The following is a 6,387-nucleotide window of genomic DNA, read 5'->3' as shown; positions in this document are numbered from 1 at the left end:
TACGCACACAGCGGGGCGTTTTTCCTCTCAGCCGTCATGACATTTTAGCGGCCGGCCCTATTTATCAAAGACGTACAGAACGTGCTGACCTGTTCTTTTATGCGGCGGCGTGACCTAGACGACAACACCTGTCTGTTTGCATTGTGGTTTTAGTGTAAAAAATGCATCGATGTTATTGATTCCAAGCAGACGGTGACGTAAGGCATGCCAGCCCATAGTCGTCCATCATGCAGTAACACGGATTTGTTTTTTTGTTCAGATGAGTTGAAGAACGTAATCTAGGTTTTTTTGAGCGGGGCGTTAACAGTTCTAAGATCGAGGGTTCAATCCACGGCTTTTCTCTGGGTACTCTGCTTTTCTGCCATATCCCAATGACATGCATGTTAGGCCAAAAGGATGAGCACTCTAAATTGTCGTTGGATATGAGTGTGATTAGTCAGTTGTTTCTATGTATACACATGTATACACATGTATACACATGTATACACATATATAAACATATATACCCATATATACACATGTATACACATGTATACACATGTATACACATGTATACACATATATACACATGTACACACATGTATACCCAAATATACACATGTATACCCATATATACACATTTATACACATGTATACACATGTATACACATGTATACACATGTATACACATGTATACACATATATACACATGTATACCCATATATACACATGTATACCCATATATACACATGTATACCCATATATACACATTTATACACATATACACATATACACATGTATACACATGTATACACATATATACACATGTATACACATATATACACATATATACACATATACACATATACACATGCACATACACACATATACACATATATGCACATTTATGCACATATATACACACATATATGCACATGTATACGCATATACGCGCATATACGCACATATACACGCATATACATGCATATACACGCATATACACGCGTATACACATGTACACACGTACACACACATACACTCACATACACACACATACACGTATATACACGTGTGTATACATACATATATACGTGTGTACATGTATGCATATCTATATATTATTATCATTAACCACGATTGACAACGATACACGTCCAATCAATTTGAACTGGATCATTCGATCACCGCCAACCCTCCCAGTCCAAATCGATCGCTGTCTATGGTACTGAAACATCGTTGACCGCCTAGCATTGATTTTGATCCCCGGCCAGTCCGAAGTCCAGCTGCCTTGTTGCGTGTAGCTTTAGCGAATCCTCTTGAGTGATTTTTATGTCTCCGGCAGGATTAACCTTTTAATAGGAAGATTATGTCGCTTCGTCTCGATGTCTCGTCTGATCGTCTTAACATCTTAGTTTTTGCCAGCGTTATACTCTACATATTGCACCATCAGAAATGACTATTTGGTGCCCACTCTAGATGACAAACGTCATCTTCTGGCTCTTAAATGGCAGAATATTCAAGGTTCTAGTGTTGCTGTACTATAGCTCAACAGGATGCCATCTCCTATTGATTTGGTGCTAATCGATATTTTAAAGAAAGCTTTTCTTTGTCGCTCTGGACAAAAAGTGAACTCTACATCAGTATATAATGTCAAGAAAGCCACGTGTGATTATTTAGCCGGTGAGCGCAAAGCACTCAAGGATGCACAGTGATTGTTTGGCTATTTTTTTACCCTTTCAGAATACTTTCCTGCAGATCGATTACGATAAGAAAAGGGCGAAAGTTTTGTCAAGAATGTGTAGAATGTTTTATTTATGTTTTCTGGTATGTGGTAGATGTGGAATAGAATTGTTTCTTTCTATATCCCTTTTTTATTTGCAATACATAGTTTATGTTAACTCACTTTTTGGCCAATTTAGAATATATTTTTGTTCTCATGTTATGTGGACAAGCTAGTAGTTTTTTTATTCATATTTGGTTGTTTCAGGCAAATACTTTGGTAAAAAGATGGTTGGACAAAGTATTAGAATATTTTTACTTGTGTTCATTTTGTATAGTACCAAATCAAAGTACCGTATATTCCAGATTATAGTACATTTTTCCTTTTATTGTGCATTTTTTTGGACCAAAGTTTCCCCCAAAAGTTTGGTACCAAAATAAAAGTGTCCTCTATTGCTAATTGGATAAACCTTTTTGGAATTTGCTTGCAGTAAGTGCATTTGTTTTGTCTAAATATATTGGAAAATGGTCTAATAGATAATATTATTGAGACACTAGTCTGCCGCTCTCATAGAAAAAGTGACCCAGTACTTTTGTCCGCGTTGATTGACCCCCTTCGCATTCACGTGACCGGACGCGGACGCCAGCGAGCCCATCAGGCCTTGGCGGCTATCCCGAGCTGGGCGATGAGCGCTTGGTTCAGAGATGACGATTGCGTGTCGTATTGAGCCGCTGGAAGCCAATCCACAACCACGGATGCCAGTTTGAGTATTTCTTTTAGTTTTTTGCCAAAAGCCTAAAGGTCTTCAGACATTTTGAGGAAGATGTTTTCCGTAGAGGGTCCATACACTTAAGGAGTTGACTTTTTAGGTACTGGGTTAAATTTAAATGAGGCAATCAATGTTCATTCATAAAAAAATAGGTTGTTGTTGATGATTAGAGACTTCCAATCCGTTTGAACTGGGAGAGGCGAGATGGAAAGTATATTTTTTTAGACTAAAAATGACCTAAGCAGGTGTCGAAATTGATATCAGGACCAAAAGAGGTCAAACCGCAGGTTGACAGCTGTTTTCGTCCAAAATCTAAATCTTTTTTACCTATAGAATGGCAATTATCTTAAAATATATCATAAAAACACTGTAACTAACCTATGCACTTTAATATGTATATTTACTCCGTTTTTTTTTAATATAATATGGCTAGTTTTGGGCATTTACACACCAAAACTTGACATAAAAAAATCGAAAAAAAAGGTTTTTACGCATCAATCCATAACCAAACGTTAGCTAACGAGTATCTAAGACCTCAAACCGTTTTTTTTCTCCCTCCAGAATTCCTGCCGAGTGATTATTACCCCTTAAACTATACAACCACATCACCCCTTGCGACATGTTCCAAATTGCTTATTAACAAGTTTCTCCCAGCATTTCGCTGGTGACGCTTATTTTTTTCCAGGCTGTGTTTGAAGCGTGCGGCTAAAACGAATCAATGAAGAACGACATGAGGTTGCAGGGGGGAAAAAAAGCAAAAAGGCCCATGTCGAAAGCGACGGTCTAATTCGTACTTTGTCGCTTGTGACGGCGTGCCAAAGCGAACCCCTCGGGTTCTACCGCCCCGGTCTAGTCCGAGTAAATCCAAACACTTACCCACATTTTTATCCCCCTTCCCTATTGCTCAATTCAAAGTTAAAAGAAGGCACCGCCATCTTATTTACTTGTAGAGCGTTTGATTGTGTGCATTCGTGCATTAACGGTTCATTTTTTGGCGGCCTAGCACATCAACACGCTGTCTAGTTTTCCGCCATTTCCTCATTAAACAAAAAGCCGGCACAAACAGTTGTTTGCGCGAGTGGAAAAATGTTGGGATGACACTGCGAGGGATGTGTTAACGCGTCCATCTGCTCGCACGGGCGCTCGGAGAATTGGAAAAGCAGCCGAGTGTTACGGTACGAGCAAGGTGACGGGATTATTTTTGCTGCCAACTGCTCCTTTTTTACTCTTCCTGTTAAAGACGTTAATGCGCCTGCTTATCGTCTTTACATTTCATTGACTATGAATGAAGGAGTTGCATAAGACTGGTAAAAAGAAGGGGTGTTATTTCAATAGGAAGCGCGTATGGAAATATCTTAATATTAGAGTAAATTTAGGTTTGTGATCTAACAAGAAAATGTAGCAACTTGTTTCTTGTTTTTTTTTTTTTGATGATAGACGTCATGTGGCTTTAAATAACCTTGTCGCAATAAGTCAAGTCATTAAATTGTAAATAAAAATGAGGTCGGTAATTTTCCCAGTTGTGATTTAGTCCCGTGGGCGTGCATGCATTTATTAAAAAGTTCACTTATTGATTGGTTATGAGACTCCAGTTCCTTTTGGCAGATGTTTATTTGACATTATCACATTGTGGTAATAAAGTTCAGACACATAAAAAGGAAAATATATATTTTTTTATACATTGTGGAGTGGTTAACATTGCTACATTGAGGCTAATGGTGAAAAACAATGTAAAAGACGCTTTAATCTGCTATGGAACAATGCCAGTTTTCTTTAAATATAAAAACTTTCTGGTTTACAACAATTACATAATTTGAAACATTTAAAAAATGTGTTGGAGTAAATTTTGCAAGCAAATTTCTTAATAAAACCACATGTTATAGAAATGCAGACACAGTTACCCTCAATTATTTCACATTCAGCACTATAGTCTCTTTGGAATGATATATAATTATAATTGTTCTGTGTATTTCCGAAAGTTGCCGCATCTAAAAATTTCCTTCCACACAAGCTTCAGCGTGAAGTCGCCCTTAAAATAGTCCAATAATCCCTTCTTGAAAGCTGCTTGGTTGAAGGATAAGAGCGCTCTCGCTGCAGTCTCAAAGGATAAACTCACCCTTTTGTCTGCCTTAATATAGTATATTTAAAATCGTTATACATTTATCTATCTAGTCGAGTAAAATCATGAATCTTTCTTTTTTTTTATCGTAACTAGACATTTGAGACAACTTGACTGTCTGGGTACATTGCTTGCTGACAAGCTATATTTATATAGTGAAAAGGCGGAAGTGATGTCATGCTCAAAACAGGACAACATTAGCGATTAACAATGACATTTTCCTTACTAACAGAAACCAAGACAATCCCGATTAGAGCCAAAATGGGTAAAACGAGATCAATTTCACAACAAACATTCTTTTTGTCAAACATTTTCATCCCGTACAAAAGTTTTTTAGGCATACACAATTTGAAATGACCAAAAAACGCAGGAAAAACACAAGTTGACAAGTATTGTTTGAGTCACCCTCATAGTGTTAAAAACAAGACATTTGGATGTGCTATTTATCGGATCGTGACTCGGGATATGCAGAGCCAGAAAAAAAAAAAAATCAGCTTACCCTGGCACGACTTGCCTTAGGGACGTCCCTAATTATCAACAAAAATAAATTTAAACATGGAAAACTCCACAAAGACTGCTTTGAAAGCGTCCAATTCTTGCACAGTATTGGACTGTAGACCAGTCAATAAACATCAGTGTCTTTCGCTGCAGCAAAGCTATTGTGACTTGTTCGCTAGCGAAAGTCCTGCCAGGTTGTTGACAAATGACAATAAATCAGTAAAACAGGAGTCGGGAGCTTTTTGAGTCATAAACGAAGCAGCAGTGGGTCAACGCCGTGAGCTACAACACAGCCGACCGGCTAGCAGGAATATTCGTCTGACTCAGCTCTAACACAGACCGTGATGATCTAAATCAAATAAGCTTCTTATGGATCTTTGCACTCTAAAAAAAATCTGATCAGGTGAAGGTTTTGCTGCACAATTTCCGCTTAATTTAAACTCGGCATCAGATAGTTTGCAGCGTTTGTCTTCCAACGTCAGGCGGGAGACGTTTAAATGATATGACGGAAATACGCCAACTGGCAAATTAATCTAGTTTACATTTAAAATGAAAAGCCAGGCTAGTTGGCGGCATATGCTGTATTTGCCTAATGTCTATTTTATCTTTTCAATTTTTAGATTTATTGGTCATTTACTGGTTGCATTAATGATTAAATTAAACTGTCAAATTTTAGGTGTTGGAACAGTATTAGAAAATGTATTGAAACATTTCTACTTGTTAATAATGGATGATTTATCTGTAGTAGTTAAATCATTGTCTGCCATTGAGGGAACTGGATGTCCAATCAACTTAATTTGGGAGGGTTGGCTGCAAATGACAGTTCTAATTTTGATAAGGTAAAGAGTTTTAGTTTTTAAGAGCCATGTGATTTGATTTTGATGGTCAATGGCTGCAAAAAAAAAGTATTTTCACGACTATAAGGCGCACTGCATTATAAGGCGCACCCTCAATGAATGACAATGAAATGAATTTTTTTCCATATATTAAGCACACTGGATTATAAGACGCCCTGTCTATTTTGGAGAACATTTCAGACTTTTAAGTGCGCCTTATAGTCGTGAAAATAAGGTTTATAACATTTGGTCTGAGTCTATGTAATTTTGAATATAATACTTAGTATTTTTTTTTTTCTGGAGTATCAAAATTAAATTGAACATTTTATTATCCTGACAACTTAAATCTTACCATCACTTAATAGGAAGTATTTTTCCCCCTTGTATTTTCTTTTGTTGGTGACCCAAAAAATGGAAAATAGTAGTCTAAAACATTTAGCAAAGGCAACATCATCATCTATTCATC

The 6,387-nt window shown here is 37.2% G+C and overlaps 1 protein-coding gene across 9 annotated transcripts in view; it reads left to right on the top strand.

The window, feature by feature from the left end:
• The window catches only part of tenm4 (teneurin transmembrane protein 4), a 125,618-nt gene that overhangs the window by 5,701 nt on the left and 113,530 nt on the right, over positions 1-6,387 (top strand). The window lies entirely within an intron of this gene.

Source organism: Stigmatopora nigra, chromosome 8 (genome assembly GCF_051989575.1).
Source record: "Stigmatopora nigra isolate UIUO_SnigA chromosome 8, RoL_Snig_1.1, whole genome shotgun sequence".
NCBI classification, from domain to species: Eukaryota; Metazoa; Chordata; class Actinopteri; order Syngnathiformes; family Syngnathidae; genus Stigmatopora; species Stigmatopora nigra.
The sequence above is the reverse complement of the archived record's forward strand: the minus strand, read 5'-3'. Positions and strand labels throughout refer to the sequence as shown.